Source organism: Boleophthalmus pectinirostris, unplaced genomic scaffold, assembly GCF_026225935.1.
Source record: "Boleophthalmus pectinirostris isolate CB_2022bp ecotype Guang Dong unplaced genomic scaffold, ASM2622593v1 HiC_scaffold_13, whole genome shotgun sequence".
Taxonomy (NCBI): domain Eukaryota; kingdom Metazoa; phylum Chordata; class Actinopteri; order Gobiiformes; family Gobiidae; genus Boleophthalmus; species Boleophthalmus pectinirostris.
In genome coordinates this window covers 7,109,053-7,128,746 of record NW_026571036.1, presented here as the reverse complement: position 1 = coordinate 7,128,746, position 19,694 = coordinate 7,109,053, and the positions used below count along the sequence as shown (strand labels likewise).

The 19,694-nt window shown below is 42.0% G+C and overlaps 1 protein-coding gene across 1 annotated transcript in view; it reads right to left on the bottom strand.

Annotated features, from left to right (window-relative positions):
• Window positions 1-19,694, bottom strand: part of otofa (otoferlin a) — a 349,247-nt gene that overhangs the window by 127,882 nt on the left and 201,671 nt on the right.

Here is a 19,694-nt window from a genome sequence, read left to right as displayed (position 1 = left end):
ATCAGAAAATAGCGCAATATGGGCCCTTTAAAGGGACAGTCCAGAATTTTGGACATAGGACCTCATTTCCTAGTGAGCCAGAGTGTTGGAGACGTGTGGAGACACTTTTAAAAATATTCTATTCAGTCCTTGTATTTGCAGAGGTCGCTGGTGTTAGACTAGTGCATGTCAATGGTCATAGTTCTCCTGCCATTAAAAACAGTCTTACCCACTCCACAAAACACCCGAAGAAAATCTATTATTACACCAGACTGTCCATGTAAATGTCTGTGTCGATAGAATAATGTCTGAAATAAAACTAACCTTGCATCGTATGAACTGTTGCATGTTGAGGGACTATTTTCTCATATATCAGTCCGCAGCTGCCAAACTTTCTATCAGGAAGTACAACTCACTGCTGCTCAGGCATAAATCCTTCAAATACAAAGTTGGTATACCATCCCTAATTGCAATCAAATCGCAATACTTAAATCATAAAAATTGCAATTATGATGTTGTTTTTTGCTAAAATCTTGCAGCCCTGTAGCAGACTACCAATATGTCAACCACAAAATATAAGTTTAAAGTGTATTACGTAACTTTTTGGTTGGGGCTCCGTTGTCTGCTTTTTATGGTATGATATTGCTCTGCCTGGAATGTTCCACGGTATGACTTTAAACAGCTCAACCTTACATGTATTCAATTCCACGCAGAGGCGGTGCTACCATTAGGCAAAGTAGGCGGCTGCTTAGGGCCCCCAAACCTGGAGGGGCCCCCCAACCAACTGCCCTCAGTGTCACTAATCGCCGAGACCTCAGAGCAATTTGATTTTCTCTCAGTGTGACATTAAATGAGAGTAGTTTTACTTACTTTATTAAACAATAATCATGAGAAAAATAATAATAATTATAGCTAATGGATGTAAACAAAAATGTAATTGTACAAATAAAAAAATAAAACTACTTTCAGCTCCGGTTATTAACTAACTAATAAGACAAGTTTCCAGTCCACCATAATTCAAATAAATAGAGATGTGCATGTCTCAAGAACAATGGGGAAAAACAGAAAATAAATTTAAAAGTGCAGTAAAACGAAGGCCTCCTAAATTGTTAACTCCCCACTGATTCCAGGTGGTATTATTGCGCAAAAATATCTCAAAACACAGGCATTTCAACTGTGAACGGGGTCGCCTCTCCACAAATCTGACCTTTAACTTGGTCTGGTTTGGTCTCCACGAAGACAGAAAGGTTTAATACCATACTGTGAACCTTTCCAGCCCAAGCAATAACATCTCCAAGGAGACTTTTCCACCAGAAAAGTTTCACACCTTTCAAACATCTCAGGTAGAAAAAGCAAAAAAAAAAAAAAAAAATTGACAGTAAACAGCTGCTCTATGCTGCTGAGATTCACTTTAAGCTGTGTTTGGTTGTTTAAAATTTAAGAAAACAAGTCAAACTCATCTTTCTTTCTCGGGGTGGCATGTTTTTCTTGCAAAGCTGCGCCCTTTTTAACTTTTCGCTCGACATCCCCGCGTTACGGCCGACTACCCGAGTTAAGAAAACGAACTGAGTCTCCGTTGACCGTGGCATAAACAGCAGTCGGAGCAGAAGGCAAAGATGTAAACCAACATTTGTTCAACTCAATTCTCGTCTCAGCTGCTCTCCCATGCTCTTCTAACAGAGGCTTCATGCATTTTTAACGACCACAGAAACACACTCACGGTTTGTAACAATACTGCAAACCTTTTCCGTGCACACAACTGAAACCAATTTAAATTCTTACAATGATCAAATAATTTCTACGCCTCAAAAAATAAAGGTTGGGGTCCGTCACCTTTTTCTTTTTTGATGGATATGACATTACGCTGCTTTGAATGTTCAACAGTATGACATTAAACAGCTCTACCTTACATTTATTTGATTCCAGGTGTTTTCATAGCTCGGATCTGACCTGTAACTTGGCCTAGTTTGGTCTCCATGAAGATAGAAAGGAGTAAACGCACAATGGGAAACATTTCAGACAAAGCAACAAAATTATCCATGGAGAAAAGCAGATGGCGGACCCTCCATGAGTAAAGTTACACAATGCACCTTTGAAACTATAGTAATCTTGTGACCACAGCTGCCCTGGGGTAAACGTGTGACGGAAATGTATTACCAGACCTTTTTAAGACCACTTAAATGAAAATTAAAACCAACATCGCACCCTTATGTGGGCAAAAAACACCAGATCCAATTCTAAAAACGACCAAACAACTGCTATATCTAGACTCTAAGAGCCTCAGTGGATTAAACTGACACTTCCAAGATTCATCCAACGTCTTCCTCCACTCTACTGATGTTTACTTATTGCCACCAGCACCAGAAACCAAAGTATTGTTTGTGCATATTTCAAATTAGACGTTCATGTTGGTTGTACTGATGCCTAATTGGGTTTGTCACAAAAAAGAGACACCAGGCATTAAGGTTTAAGGCACTTAGATTATATTGTCAGTGAACTCTATACATAAATCTGTGGTTGTCATAGTTGTGGTTGGCTGTTCTAAAGCTAAACTTTAAATTTTTTTCTTTTATTTTTATGTTACATTTTAAACTTAATATTTCATGATTTTGACCAACTAAGCGGTATAGCATATACAGTTCAAAGGAAGGAAGTTAAGGACAGTTAAGACTACTGGATTGTGTTATTTGAGCAGTTTTGTTTTTACAATAATGTAATTGGCTTTCTACAGCAAAATTGGCAGAAGGCGTTCCAGGTGGATGTCACGTCTCATCAACGACATGCAGAAGAAAAAGAGAGAGAGGGTAAGGGGAGGCTTTCCTGTTGTGTCTCCAGAGCTCGTGTGGCTCCCCCTTGAGGCTGCTGTGACGCTGCAGGACACAAAGAACATGCAGGAAGGGCACTTTTGTCATGAAGGCTGTTACTCTCCTCAAACTGCCCTCACAAAGGACCTGATGACTCTACCTGTTTGAGCAGCACTGAGACTTTAGTTTGAGCTGTTCTATAGTTATTGTATATTACTGCTCGAAGTCCTTAAATTCTAGCCTGATTCATCGGACGGTTTCACTTTGTGGAAACCGTCTGACCTCGCAGTGTTAGAATTTGTTCGCTTGACAGTAGGCGGGTACTTTTTATCATTTAACCAATCGCTGCTATTTGGTCGTGACGTATGTAATGCACCACTAACAGGCCTAACTGGTATATTAAGCTTTTTCCAAATCCCGTATCAAGAAGGACAATAACATCTTTCCCGTTGATGAAATTCATCAAACATTCTTTTTATTCTGGCTTTAAATCCTCAATCTCGGGAATCGTTGACAAAACTGAATATATGTCTCTTCGCTGATTGGCTGGTGCCCGAACTCGCACTTCCAGGCTTTTTGCGAACCATCTATTGCATTTTGATTCCTGACCTAGTCCCTGGAGAGAAATTAAATTGAGCAGAGGCACTAGGTGGTGCCAGCCTGGCTACTTAAATTCCCCCTCAAGGACAAATAAAGTGTGTGATTGTAAATATTGATTGATGAAATAATAATTACTTTTTTGATGAGGTACAGGAGCACCTCCAGACTCACTAACAGCTTCATCCATCAGGCTGTTAGGATGCTGAACTCTCCCCCCTCCCTAACCACTAGGCGACCAGTAAGATAGGAACCTGCCTCCTACTTTTAATTATCATTTAATTAGAAGATTGATTTGAAGTTTGTATATGTTCATACGGAAATTTGACAAACTTTTTGAATTGAATTGAGTTGAATTGAATTATAGTTTGATGACCACATCTAAATCCACATACGTTTAAAATAACAGCACTCTCTCTCCTCTCCCCGTCCTGCGTATCTGACTCCATGCACTATTCAGACGAGCTCTGCCTGAGCCACTAAAGCCACGCACTGGTGATTTATTTATTAGGAATAACAAAAAACCCTCCAAAGCCTGCACACTGTGACTGCTGCAGATAGGACACAATGAACCAGGCAATAAATCAAGCCTGCAATGAGAAAAGTTTGAGCGAGCAGCAGCAGCAGCAGAGTGTGGCCAGAGACGGGCGAATTTAGGTCCCATTACGGTGAAATTATCAGAAAAGACGTGATCCAATTGGGCGTCCAGTTTTAATAATGTGTGACTGTACTGGTGTAATGAAAACCAATAGCCAGAGTGGGGCTATGAGAGCAATTCATTTCTGTAAGCAGCCCGTCTGACCTTTACACCGGGTAATATAACACGAGCAGACAGTGGGCGCTGGCACAAACTAATAATGTGGGTTTTGGTTTTGTCCAGGGAGGATTGCACAGCCTACCTGCTTATTTACTTTTCTGTTTTTCGTAAATGTCATATAGGAATGTGAAGGTACCTCAACTAAATGATTATTTTTTGAGAGTGACTGTCCGTAATTAGTTTCAAGTCAGTGAGATTAAATAATACCACTATATTTTGTTTTCTTTTTTATGCAAAAGCTGTTTTTTTAAGTGCTCTATTAGTGTCGTAATGTTGTTTCCTCATTAAAAACAAGCCTGAAGAGGTTAAATATGTCACGACATTGAGTCTATAACGTGATCAATACAAATATTTACTTTAAAAATGTATTAATATTTTAAATATGTCAGTAAAACAAAAGGATTGTATGAAATAAATATGAATCATAGTCTGAACCAGGACTGAACCAGGACTGAACCAGGAACTGAGAACCAGGATTTAAAACCAGGATTATAACTGGATTAACCAGGACTGAACAAGGACTAAACCAGAACTAAACCAGGATTGAAGCATTACTACACCAGGACTAAACCAGAACTAAACCAGGACTAAACCAGGACTTGAAGCATTACTACATAACCAGGACTAAACCAGAACTAAACCAGGACTAAACCAGGAACTAAACCAGGACTAAACCAGGACTGAAAGCAGGACTAAAACCAGGGACTAAACCAGGACTAAACCAGGACTAAACCAGGACTAAACCAGGACTGAAGCAGGACTACACCAGGACTAAACCAGAACTAAACCAGGGCTAAACCAGGACTGAAGCAGGACTAAACCGGACTACACCAGGACTACACCAGGACTGAACCAGGACTGAGCCAGGACTTAACCAAGACTGAACCAGGATTAAAACAGTACTGAACCAGGTCTAAACCAGGACTAAAACAGGACTGAACCAGGTCTAAACCAGGACTAAAACAGGACTGAACCAGGTCTAAACCAGGACTGACCCAGAACTGAACCAGGACTGAGCCAGGACTTAACCAGGATTATAACTGGACTAAACCAGGACTGAACAAGGACAAAACAGGACTAAACCAGGACTAAACCAGAACTCAACCAGGTCTATACCAGGACTAAACCAGGACTAAACTAAATACTGGACAGCGTTCTCCCTCTGGGTCCCAACCAGTGCACAAACTTCGTCCATCTTATTTCCCAGCGACCTTACGTTCCCCATCAGGACGGACGGAACTGCAGACTTGCAAACCTTCTCCGTGTTTCACTTTCACACCCGCACATCCTCTGCACGTCCACCGGAATATGAGGCTCAACTCCAAAAGCACCGGGGACTTGGACTGTGACAGAAGACGCTCGCTGGAATACACAATGAGCTGACTCTTCTGCTGGACCACACACCCAAGAACAAAGAGGTCAGCCAAAAAAAAAGAATTAAAAAAGGCCTCCAAAAAAGTGTTTAATTAGACGGATAAAGTTTACAGGAGCTACTGTGACCTGCTGCCACCGTCTCGGCCATTCGTTCATTCGTTTTTCAATATAAACCCAAAAATGAGTAAATGAAAAAACAACAATTTTCTTCATTATTTGTCTCCAAATCCAAACTGAAAAAACAGATAACGATTCATTTTTTTCAGTTTTCGATTTTGTGTGTAAATGGAAAAAAAAAAAACGGATAATGACCATTTCCCGTTTACGTGACTTCTGTGACTGCGATGCCGGACTTTTGCGCCACAGACGGACTGAACCAGGACTGATCCAGGTCTCGGAGCTTTGACTCCGAGCTTCCGCAGAGTCTGAGCCTCAGCTTCGAGTTTTGGCCCTGCCGTGGGCTCTGAGCCTCCGGTCTGGTCCCAGTCTGGTCCCGGTCTCAGTCCCGGTCTCAGTCCCGGTCTCAGTCCTGGTCTCAGTTCCGCTCTGGTCCCGGTGTCAGTCCCGGTCTGGTTCCGGTCTGGTCCCAGTCTCAGTCCCGCTCTGGTCCTGGTCTCAGTCCCGGTCTCAGTCCCGGTCTGAGTCAGGGTCTGAGTCCTGGTCTGGTCCCAGTCTGGTCCCGGTGTCAGTCCCGGTCTGGTCTCGGTCTAAGCCCCGCACTCCAGGTCTGGTCCCGGTCTAAGCCCTGCACTGGTCCCGGTCTGGTCCCGCTCTCAGTCCTCTGGTCTCTGGTCTCTCAGTCCGGGTCTGGTCCCGGTCTCTCAGGTCCCGGGTCTCGGTCTCGGTCTGGTCCTGGTCTCAGTCTCTGGTCTCTGGTCCCGGTCTCAGTCTCTTCCGGTCTCCCAGGTCCTCTGGTCTCAGTCCTCTCAGTCCTCGGTCTGGTCCCCGGTCTCAGTCCTCTGGTCTCTCAGTCTCAGTCCCGGTCTGGTCTCGGTCTCTGGTCCCGGTCTCAGTCCCGGTCCTCAGTCCCGGTCTGGTCCCTGGTCTCGGTCCCGGTCTCTCCAGTCCCGGTCTGGTCTGGTCCCGCTCTCAGTCCCGGTCTGGTCTCTGGTCCCGGTCTCAGTCCCGTCTGGTCCGGTCTGGTCTGGTCCCGCTCTCAGTCTGGTCCCGGTCTCGGTCCCGGTCTGGTCTCGGTCTGGTCCCGGTCTCAGTCCCGGTCTGGTCCCGGTCTGCCCGTCTCGGTCTCAGCCTCAGTCTCAGTTCCAGTCCTGGTTCCAGACCTGAATCAGTCCTGGTTCAGTCCGTACGCGGCACAAAAGTCCGACATGTGCAATCACGGAAGTCACGTAAACGGGAAACGGTCGTTATCCGTTTTTTTCCCATTTTTTCATTTAAACACAAAATCGAAAACTGAAAAAAATACACAGATTCCACAGATCTGACTTGAATCGTGGCCTGGTGACTTTCTTTTCTCTGTGGAAATGCACGTTTACAGCCACACGTGGAATATTCTAAGCAAAGACGGCAATAAAAATCTCTCCGGAGACGAGCGGGTGATGGAGTCTACAGAAAAGTTACATCATCCACCTTTAAAGTATTTATCATATACAAAAATGAACAGTATACATTCGTGAGCATCTGCCTGTCTCTGTTTAAACGCTTAAAATTCATCAAGGATCTGAAAACCTGCGTGAAGGTTTCTGATGTGGATTAAAGGCCTGTCTTCAGCGCTCTGGTTTTTTGGTATTTTCGGAGCATTTCCATATTCACTTTCTTGTCTTTTTGAGGTTTAGCCTGCAGCAGCTTTTCTCCATCCTGACAGACAGCAGCGAGCGCCTCTGCAGACAGGTGTCCTCTCTCTCTCTCTCTCTCTCTTTCTGTCGCTCTCTTTCTCTCTTTTCTCTCTCCACGAGGGTACAGCGGCGGAGGGGGGGGGGGAATAATGCTAATGTGACAGTGATACAGCCAGGCAACGGTTTGACATGTGCTGAACCGCATTTCATTTACATTTTTATAAGTTTTATAATTATATACTGTAAGGCAATTAACTTCTTGTACTGCATATTCATCAAGACTTTTAAATGACCTTTGTGTTGTAATAAAAGGGCTCATATTACGCAATTTTCTGATCTGTGTTATAATTTTGTTTCACTCACGCACGGTTAACACACAAACCCTGCAGATTTAGGCTGAGTTCTTCTCTCTGAAAACTGAAAACTCTGAATTTTCCCTAGAATCATTTAAATGATTTCAGAATAATTAAATAGCTGGGTTTCACGTGACGTCACAGGACTGCGTTTGTCAGCGCGCGTGAAATCCAGTGTTGGGAGTAACGCGTTATAAAAGTAACAAATTACAGTAATGCATTACTTTTTGCTGTAACGCAGTAACATAAGGCATTACAGGGGAAAAAATAGTAATATTTTACTCGGTACAAATGTGAGTAACAGCGTTACAATGTTTGTTTTTTTTAACCTGGATTGAAGTGGTGGGTTTTCTTCAACAAATTCGCTAAAATCACCTCGATATCAGAGCGGTGAACGCCGGAGACATGCGCCTCAAGACCTTCAGGTAACCGCGGGCGAAAGGACTGACAAAGAACTACCACGCTGTTTAACTGTTTAGACCTGGGTCAGTTGGTTTAAACCTGTTTAACTCGTCTCCCTCTATCGTGCTTCACTTTTCACGGTCTCGCTGTTTCGCAGTTTTTTATTTTTTTTTGTGTGTGCAATTTTGCATGCCCTTTTTCACATGTATGAATGTGTATTGCGTTCCTCCGCTGCATCCTGACTCTTAAGGGACTGTCTCCTGTACTCCTGTGTCCAGGCCAAATTTAAATACATGTTCAATCTCTAGCAGTTTCTGAAGTGCTGTACGGTTGCAAGTTTTCTCCCGAGTCGACAAAGTTCCACCGACAAAGCTTTCGCACAAAGGCAGAGGAAGATGCCATCACACAAAGTTGGACTTTGGACACGCTGAAGGAAGGTAGAAGTTACGCTGTAAAGAATCTTGCACGTCCCTGAATAGTTGCTGAAATAGCCGAGCCCGAGGCAGGGTCCATAAAGAGCGATCAGAACAGCCGCTCTTAAGGTGAAGCAGAGCGCTCCTTTCTCCTGCGTCACCTTCGAGCCCGTCAAGTGAGTCCTGTTAGTCCTAGTTAAAGCAAATACAGTGCAAAAGTTATTTTGGTGAGTAACAAAGTAATGCAATAGTAATGTAATGCCTTACATTTAAATGCAGTAATATTGTAATGTAACGAATTACTTTGAAATGACAGTAATAGGTAATAAATAACGCATTACAGTTTCAAAGTAACTTGCCCAACAGTGGCGAAATCAGATGGAGGGCAGGAAGTGAACTGACTGGAGGAAACTAGTGAAACACGTCTTTGTCTGGAAAATGCCTACGTGTTGTGTAGTTTACGGCTGCGTCAATCGTTCTAACCGAGAGAAGGAAAAGCGATTTTTTAGAGTACAGAAGATAGTCGTCCACGAAGGTCAGAAATGGGAAAAGCTGAACAATGCCGTAAAAAGTGGATTACAAACCTACGTCAGCAGAATCCGCAAATGCTCGTGTCTGCAGTGACCACTTCGACAAAGGTACGTTACAAAGCTAAATCATTTTTTGTGGTTTACCTAAACATAAACGGATCATTAACGACTAACGGCTAACGACGTTTGTTGACATTAAATAATTCGGATAGAGGTTATTGCCGATACACTGCAGTTTTTTCCATAACGTCTATACACATAAAATAAGAGAAACACCGAGGTTGAGGACCCATCCACTGATAAAAAAAAAAATATATATATATGCCTCCAAACTTTTGTACGCCTTCATCTGTTGTCTGGTGTAGAACGATGTCTGGAGAACTCGGTAGTTTGTGATCTCCTCTGCCTCGATTGTTGGCAAATCTTTTACTTTGGGTTGAAAATTCACTCATTTTCATAAGATCGGGGTCACGCCCAATATATTTGTCGACTAACTGCTCGTACTTTTGCCGCTACTGGCTCTAAATCCAACAATCCAACAATAACAACTCTTCTCTTCTCCATATCTGTGTTCGCCAGAGTTTTGTTTTTTGTTTGTCGTCTTTATCTTCACTTCCTGCCCTCCACCTGAAATTCGTGCATCATTGTGATCACGTGACTGAAACCCTTCTATTGCCTCTACTGAACGAGCTGTTAATTTGAAAACTACCGCCTCATGACATCACAAGGTGGAACAAAGCATTTTGGGATATACATATAGACAGACTATTAATCAGTAGTGGGGATTTTTTTGAGTGGGAGTACGTGATTCATCGATGTGATGAATCCCGCCGCCCACTTGCCCCTCACTTTCAGTACAAACATAAAGGTGCCAGCCCAGTAAAAATCAGTAATATTTGATGTTTTTTTTTTTTACTCAAAAGGATGCAGAATCATGTTATTAACATTAACGCCATTCATAATCACCAACAGAACATAAATCATAGACTACAACACATGAACCAGCTCTGAACCAGGACTAAACCAGGTCTAAACCAGAACTGAACCAGGACTAAACCAAGACTACACCAGGACTACACCAGGACTAATCTTGGAGAGAGAACCTTGAGCCCGTGGAGCAGGATGTCCACAAAGTGCAATTACGCGTGAAGCTCTGCGTCCGTCCTTTCGCCTGCAGTCATCTGACAGTCTACGTGGGCGCACCTCCGGGACTGTCCTGACACTCAGTCCTGGTTCAGTTCTGATTTAGGCCAGGCTTAGACCAGGTTTAGTCCTGGTTCAGTTCTAGTTTTGGCCTGGTCCCTCATGTCTCAGGTCACTGTAGGACAGTTCTGCAGAGATCATGAGCTTGTGCAGATTGTTTTCACCGTTGCCAATAGCTCCAGTTTGACATTTAATTTGTAAGTAATTCTCAAATCGGGAGAAGTGGATGGACGGAGTACTCCTGTGTACCACGCCCACTACACCCCTTCTAATAATAAAGACCGACTCAAATATGTGTGTGTGAATGAAACAAAACACAACTCTAGATATGTTTTTGATGAGATGACAACATTAAAACACATTTCTCAAGAGTGATTTATTTATTTATTCTATTAGTTTCCTTATGGTTGAAGCATAATTCTGAATTTTTGTTGTTTCTATTTTTTTTTTTTTTTTAAGTAAAATGTTTTGCATTTCTATAGGGAAGCACTTTGAAAACTGTTTTGTTTATAAAATGTGCTGTAAATATAAAGTTGGATTGGATTGATTATGTTTTTGATGAGGTGACAACATTAAAACATGGTACAAAAGAGTGAATTTTGTGTAAATCTGTGTTCAGACCGTGGATGTCTCTAGACTGACACCTTTGCATTTGAGGACAGACGCCTCCGACACGCGTCATGGAGGCTGTGGGTGAATGTAGACAAACGTAGGAGAAAAATACTTGATGCACGTCGAGGGTGACTGTTGCGATCTTTGAGTGCCTTTTCTGTTTCTTCTCATTCTTCTGGATAATTCCGTTGCTTCCTCACTAGAGAACAGTGCTTGATTGATTGATGAGGCACGTCCGGCACCAAAAGTTAAATTTTTTCAACTATAGCAATCACTATAGGCGAGTTTCATTGTTGACAAAAGCGAGCGTTGCATGCAGGGAATTATTTTGGTCGGCGGCAAGAAACACTAATTCAACATGACGGACGGAGCGAGAAAGCACGTAAAGGGTATTGATCCCGGTTATTTATCCACTCTAACGGCAGAGGACCCAAGACCATTTGACCAGAAATTGGTCATAAGCATCGATGGACGCCAAATCACCCTTTTCAACCCCGACAAAAGGTGGACCAAACCAAATTTCTGGTCTGAATCGCCAACTACCTGGACAAATATTCACTTCGGCGATATCCACAATGACTTGGTGGAAACTCCTGGGCCATTCACAGCAGAAAAGATGAAAACCTCCAAGAGTCTCGATGTGTTGTTGAACTTGTTGGAGTCCACGGTTTGTTAGGATCTTCTACGTTTGCTCTGCGGATGTTTGAAAGCCGTTTAATTCACCGTTAGCGGTTCTTTTCACTCAGAATACGAAAAAGACATTTTCCTTCTTCCGTGCTTCTATTTGTGCATCCGATAATGCAGCAGGAATTTACCATTATCGGGGATAAATACGCGAGGTTACACACTGTGTTTGACGCTATCGTGTTTCTTGCCTCCGACCAAAATATTTCAACAATGACGTCAGCTGAAACTCGCCTATACTCACAGTAACTTTGTATTTCACTAACAGAGTCGGTACAGAGAGGATGGATGGGTAAGTTTAGGCTAAGGTTTTGAATACTCTCCAGGAAATGAACGCAAATCAATATAATCGCCCCCAAACACCCCCAAAGTCAATACACAAGCCTTATCTAAATAACACTTTTCCTGCCAAATTTCTATTGCTGCCATGTTGTCTTTTCTTAATCTGCTTGGTAAAAAGATAGAATGTTTGAGTAGAAGCAGCCTAGTTTTCCCTCCTTCTGTTACGTAACTCCCTTAGGACTCGGTAAAAGTGTGTTTCCGCTCTTCGGGGCGCTACACAATGTCTGAATGTTAAATGGCTCGCTTTAAGACATTGCCTACTCAGTATTTAGTATCAACAACAAACAAACCGCATGCACAAAACGCGACATAAGCCTCCTGATTCTTCTATCCCAAATGCACGAATGGGGGGTGGGATGGGGGAGTTTGGGATCTGGCAACTACGGGGCTAGGCTCAGTCTGAATTGATTCCTCCCACAGTGTTTTCTATATGGGATTCAGCAGAGTATGTCCAAGCGCGATTGTGCAAGAGGAGCAATAAGAAACCAGGTCTGACATAGCGAATCGATAAGGATGTTACCTTCTTAATAAAGCGGACCGAGCAATGATGACGAGGCTGTAGGTCAGACGCGGCGAACGTACGGAACAGGGAAGCGCTTTGTAATGATGTTTGTAATAGTTGAAAGGTTTTAATAAACGGTGTAAGTCCTGTTGGAGCGATCATGCCTCAGGTTTAGAGATGCACCGATACTATGGGTGTAACGACCAGTGTTGGGAAGGTGACTTTTAAAATGTATTCCCCTACAGATTACAGATTACATACCCCAAAATGTAGTTTGTAACGTAATCCATTAAATTACTTAAAAGTGAGTAACGTAATCTGAATACTTTGGATTACTTGATTTGCGGGAAAGTAGCAAAGACGAGGAAATCTTCACGTAAGATTTTTTTTTTGTCTGATAAAAGAAAATGAAGCCCAGTCTTTAGTTAACCAAATTAAAAGTATTATTAATAGAAGAGGAGGAGAGGTTTTGTCCTGGTTTTAATCCTGGTTTAGTCCCGTTTAGACCTGGTTTTAGTCCTGGTTTAGTTCTGGTTTAGACCTGGTTTTAGACCTGGTTTAGACCTGGTTTAGACCTGGTTTGGACTTGGTTTATTCCTGGTTTTAGACCTGGTTTAGACCTGGTTTAGACCTGGTTTTAGTCCTGCTTTAGTCCTGGTTTAAACCTAGTTTAGACCTGGTTTTAGTCCTGGTTTAGACCTGGTTTAAACCTAGTTTAGACCTGGTTTTAGACCTAGTTTAGACCAGGTTTAGAACTGGTCTGGATCTGGTTTTAGACCTGGTGTTAGACCTGGTTTTAGTCCTGCTTTAGTCCTGGTTTAAACCTAGTTTAGACCTGGTTTTAGTCCTGCTTTAGTCCTGGTTTAAACCTAGTTTAGACCTGGTTTTAGACCTAGTTTAGACCAGGTTTAGAACTGGTCTGGATCTGGTTTTAGACCTGGTGTTAGACCTGGTTTTAGTCCTGGTTTAGACCAGGTTTAGAACTGGTCTGGATCTGGTTTAGACCTGGTTTAGACCTGGTTTAGACCTGGTTTTAGTCCTGGTTTAGTTCTGGTTTAGACCTAGTTTAGACCTGGTTTTAGTCCTGGTTTAGACCTGGTTTAGACCTGGTTTGGACTTGGTTTATTCCTGGTTTTAGACCTGGTTTAGTCCTGGTTTAGACCTGGTTTAGACCTGGTTTTAGTCCTGCTTTAGTCCTGGTTTAAACCTAGTTTAGACCTGGTTTTAGTCCTGGTTTAGACCTGGTTTAAACCTAGTTTAGACCTGGTTTTAGACCTAGTTTAGACCAGGTTTAGAACTGGTCTGGATCTGGTTTTAGACCTGGTGTTAGACCTGGTTTTAGTCCTGCTTTAGTCCTGGTTTAAACCTAGTTTAGACCTGGTTTTAGTCCTGCTTTAGTCCTGGTTTAAACCTAGTTTAGACCTGGTTTTAGACCTAGTTTAGACCAGGTTTAGAACTGGTCTGGATCTGGTTTTAGACCTGGTGTTAGACCTGGTTTTAGTCCTGGTTTAGACCAGGTTTAGAACTGGTCTGGATCTGGTTTAGACCTGGTTTAGACCTGGTTTAGACCTGGTTTTAGTCCTGCTTTAGTCCTGGTTTAAACCTAGTTTAGACCTGGTTTTAGACCTAGTTTAGACCAGGTTTAGAACTGGTCTGGATCTGGTTTTAGACCTGGTGTTAGACCTGGTTTTAGTCCTGGTTTAGACCTGGTTTAGTGTCCGGCAATGAGTGGAATTACCGAGAAAAAAAAAAAAAAAAAAAAGGGAATAGCCCAAAATGTGAAAACAGGAAAATACCTCTGTGTAATCCATTTATTTCAACAAAGTAACTGTAATCCAATTACCACTCACTGAAACAGTACTCATACTTACTCATAATTTGTACTCTGATTACGTAACTCCGGTACATGTAATCTGTTACTCCCCAACACTGGTAATGGTACATGTATTTGTACTGAACCGATTTGATTCGATTCGATTCGGTTTGATTCGGTTCAGTTCGGTGCAGGGCTGTGCATGAGTGAATATCTGCAATTTGTGTGTGTTTACATTCAGCCACTACATGTGCAGGTACACGGCGGCTCGGCTCTTTAATATTGATGAGGGAACTTGTCCGTGATTGGGGTGTCAGTGTTTCCTGCAGCGCTTTATAGTTTGGGCAGCCACCTTGACAACAATTGCCCCCACCTTGACTACGTCCCTCTGAACCACGTGAACCTCGCAAAACTACGATCGTCGTGCTGTGGTCCTCACTTTCACCTTTTGCTGGCACAGAATCACACCTCTGTCCCTAACGAAAGGTATTTTCATCCTCTGGGAACATTGTGACTACAGCAGATCTGCACTTACTCCAGACAATGTGAATAAGTTGTTTTTTTGTGGCCAGAAATATGAAGATTGAGTAAAACTTCATGCTGGAACTGTTAGTGCTGCGCTTTACTTTTTGAAAAGTTTTGTTTACTGTTTACAAGGAATTTATTTTTTATAATATTTCATACATTTGTTGCTTACGTTGCATTTATTTTATTTTCCCGTTTGTATAATGTTAAAACAAATTGTTGATTTAATAAACATACAAATTATTTTCCATTTTGTTCCCACACTGTACCGAAAATTAACCGAACCGTGACCTTAAAACTCACGTAGGAACTGAACTGTGATTTTTGTGTATTGGATTTCATACAGAACATTTTGCTGGATCGAATATTGGTTGCCAAATATTGGTTCAATCAATATACTGGTTGGTCAAATAAATCCATGGGGCGACAGTAGCTCAGTTGGTTGAGCATTTGTACACTGATCCAGAGGTTGGTGTTTGAATCCTGCTCTTGACATAAAAATCATTGGTTGAGCGGCAAAGTCCATTGGATTTGTTGTGCGATTCCAGCTCCCACAGATGAATGCTTAACCCTCCTCGCCCCCGATGTCTGCGTACACTCGTGTGTGAATGTGTGAGTGGTTTCTCGATGTAAATATCTCTGAGTGTCTTGAAGGTCGAAAGCGCTGTATAAAAGAGAGAGACCGTTTACCATAAAACTATTTCCCCAGAAGCTCTCAGCATATTTTAACTTGGACTTCGGCCTATACAGAGTTGATCTATAGTAGCTTGAGAGATAAATAACACATTTGGATCAGTTTTGTCTTACTGTAGGTTTGTTTAAAGGAAATAAATGCTGTTATCAGTCTACGCGCCGTCGAATATCAGCAGATACTTAAAGCCATAGCATCACAACTGGTATCAGAGCTATTTACCTACCATATTTTCCTGACTATAGGGCTCTTAAACCTCCAACCCCATCAAAAAACGACTGCGCCCCCCTCAATCCAGAGCGCCCTATACACAAATCCACTCGGGTGTCCCAGCACGACTTTAGTAAACTACAAAGCCGCACCACCTGAAGAACACGCAAACACACACACGAGGAACAGAAAGGAGGAACGAACCAAAAAAGCGAGCGCGATGTGCCGCTTCTAGACAAAACTGAACAACTGAGTCACTGCGAACACGCCGACAATCCGTTGGTTCCAGACAGCACCCTCCCTACACGCCACAACTGAACAAAGCCCAGAGTCACCGTGAACGAACAAACAAACAAAACCACTCACCCATCACACTGTTGTGTTTCGTTTAAAGTCCGGCGCGGTTTATTTGTGAAAAAAGTTCGAAAATAGACCATTTAATGACAGAGCGCCTTATAATCCAGAGCACGAAATACGGTACTTAGGTTCGGGGTTGTGTTGTCACGTTACTAACATTTCAAACTTGAATTTGAAGACCAGTTCTGTACTAAAGACTCTATTCAACAACTGTAATCAAAAACTTTTATTGGTGGGTCAGCTGGTGGTCAGGTGTGGAACTCAACCTTTCATGTCCAGAGAAGAGTTTGGACTGAAACGTCACATTGTGGTGTCATTGAAAAAAAAATTTAGAAGCTTCGGAGAACTGCAGTGTGGATCTTCTTCCTTTTTTTGCACTGTTTTTGTCTTTGGACCCAGAATGTAGCCACAATTTTTGTTGGATGTGCATGTCTCTGTCTTCCAAACTTGATTTTGATACAATTGATTTTATTTTTTATTTTTTTTATTCCCATTCAGCCTTAAATCTGTGTGATCCCTCAGTTGGTTCCATAGTGGTCCATGGGCGTTTTACTCTAAAACTATAGGAAAGGCTCATTCCGGTCCTGTAAATGTGATTATTTTTGTATTTGCTCAAACAAGTATCTATTTTTAGCATCGATTAGTATCTGACTTTCGATAACCCTCGTTTGGGGAAGCAATAAATAAACCATACACTATACTTTAATCAACACATCTATAGGGCTAAAATGAAAATACTAGTGCTGCTGTAAGCTTTTTGGAATATTTTTTTCATAATATATTTTCATTTGATATTATATTTTTCATTTTATGTAAATCTCTGCCAGAAAGGAAGCCAACCACAGTGTTACGTGTGTTTGCAGTACAGATAAAGTACTGATCATACATTCACCATATGTACCATGGGCATATGTGGATGTTGTATTTGCTGCATTATTCATACAGTCTGAGAGCAAATCACAGCACTGGAATAAAGCAGCAGCTCATTGCCTCAGTGATTGAATACACAATACATCTGTTTGAATCCACAATGTAAAAAAAAATTAAATAAAATACTGTATTTTAAAGGGGCAGTAGCTCAGTTGGTAGATTTTGTCCACTGATCCGAATGTTAGAGGTTTTAATCCCGCTCTTGACATAAAACATCACTGGCAGAGTCAAATCCACTGACGCACAGGTTGGAATGAACGCTGTTGTTGTGTTTTTTGGCAAGACACTTAACCCACTTCGCCCCCTAGTGTCTGCGTAAACTGGTGTATGAGTGTGTGTGAATGGGTGAGTGGCTCCTTGTTGTAAAGTGCTTTAAACAAATGTGACTATCATATATTAAACTATTTTCAGATTTTGATGTTGTGTTTTTATTACAAACAGACCTGGAGTTGCGTTTTGTTTCATTCACATGTTTAAGACACAAACCCTGCAGATTTAGGCTGAGTTCTTCTCTCTAACGGAAAAAAATCTTCAATGATTTCAGTCCTGTGATTGCCAAGTCTCCTGAACTAAAGGTAAAATGTTGCTGTTAACTTGAAAAATACAGCTTCATGACATCACAAGGTGGAAGAGAGCGTTTTGAGCTTTGGAGATGCAGACAGACTGAGGGACGGAGAGAGAAAAACAACTAAATATTTCATCGGAAGTGCCTTTTGTTGACGGTGACGGCGTTTTTGGAGCTTAAAAACGAAAACCCTCTGAGCCTACAGAGTGGAAAATTTGAATACGCTCCACTGTAGCGTTTCCGTTTCAAAACACAAGACACAAAACTCTGGTGAGATCTGCTCACATCGCGTACACGTTTACGTCACACACATGTGCCTGGCATGCATACGCAATCGAATTCTACACACTTTTGCGTCACCGTATGCACGCAGATTTCCTCCCGAAAACACTCATCTAAACGTGGAATAAAAAGTGCAGACGCGACAGTACTTTTGCGTTTTCTGTTCAGACCGTCATCATATAAACGTAGCCTTTAACTCCATACATTTTCTCTGTAATCATTTGGATGATTTCAGTCCTGTAATTGCCAAGTCTTGCTGTTCGAACTAGGAAGTACGAGCACATAAGTCCTGTGCTCAGGTCTCTGCACTGGCTCAGACATAGGATATCGCTTTCGTGTCCTGAAAAAACGTTTTGTCTCGCTCTTGGAAATAAAGTACGTTTTCATAATAAGCAGAAGTTTCCTGTCCAGGAGTAATTTGTGGACCAGTGCTCAGTCTTTAGGACCCTGCGTCTGCTTCTGCGCCAGAGTCCACGCTGGAATGAATCTTTCAAGAATCACCTTAGTTTGGCTTCGCTGCTTTCCCCTTGTCTCTGTCTTTCAGCGACCTCAAAAATGGACTTTCTTTTGCGGCGAACTGCTCCTGGATTTTCTTGTCGCCATCGCAACAAACTTTGTGCGAACTGCGAGGAAGATATTTAATCATTCAAAAATTTAATGGAAAAAAAATTGCCGCTAATGAACTGTTGCGTTGGTGGATTGTAAAGCAAGCGTTGTGCGTCTTGCGTCTGTGGACTGTGTGAACAGTCGTACGTAAACCACGTACCGGCGGCGCAGGCAAGTCAGTTACACTAGAAACGTAGGGAGTTTGATTGACAGCCTGTCAGCTCACAGATAACAAGAGCAGTGTCGTTATCTTTGGCAAATGTTTAGCCCAGACCACGTCCAGAGTTGATGAATTTTTATTCTCTTTTTTTGGTCATCATAATTACAAGGCTACTGCACCTCTATAATCTATCATTGACAATTTGAAACAAAAAAAATAAATAAAATCCTCCATACAACCTTTAAAAACGCAAAAAATCTGAAACCACCCTCCAGAGTGTAAAAGTTGAATACGCTCCGCCGTAGCGTTTCCGTCTACACTGCCCAAGACGCAAAACTCTGGTCAGATCTGCTCACGTCACGTACACGTTTACGTTACATACATACAGTACACAGAAACCTGGCATGCATACACAATCGAATTCCACACACTTTTGCGTCACCTCCCGAAAACGCTCGTCTAAACGCGGAATAAAAAGTGAAAACGCGACGCCACTTTTGTGTCTCTGTTCAGACCGTCATCATATAAGTCCACACATCTTCTCTATAATCATTTGGACGATTTCAGTCCTGTAATTGCCAAGTCTTCTGAACTAAAGGTAAATGTTGCTGTTAACTTGAAAAACACCACTTCATGACATCACAAGGTAGAACAGAGCGTTTTGAGCTTTGGAAATGTAAACAGACTAATAATAAAAGATGACTTAAACATGTGTGAATGAAACAAAACACAACTCCAGGTCTGTTTTTGATGAAGTAACAACATTTTAACATGACTTAAAGCTCACAAGAGTCCATTTTCCATAATATATGACTTTTAATGTGTAAACTGTGGAATTCAGTTTCTAATTTAGGCTTCACAATTTTTTGATTAATGTCATTTAATATTTTTGTCATAAAAACGGGTGATTTTGCCTTTTATTAATTAGAATTTTAATAGGTTGCTTCATCTACATTTTGCTGCTGTGCTGAGAGCCTGTCGGAGGAGACACACACCAGGACAGGTGCATTAGCAGAGGGAAAAGCAAAAGCACATCGTACTGTGTGTAATGAAAAATGTCAGTCAGAGCTACAACTGTTCCGCTTCAGAAAACACAGAGGAGGATCGGCCCGAGTGATGTGGCCTCTGTTGGACAAACGTTGTATTTGCT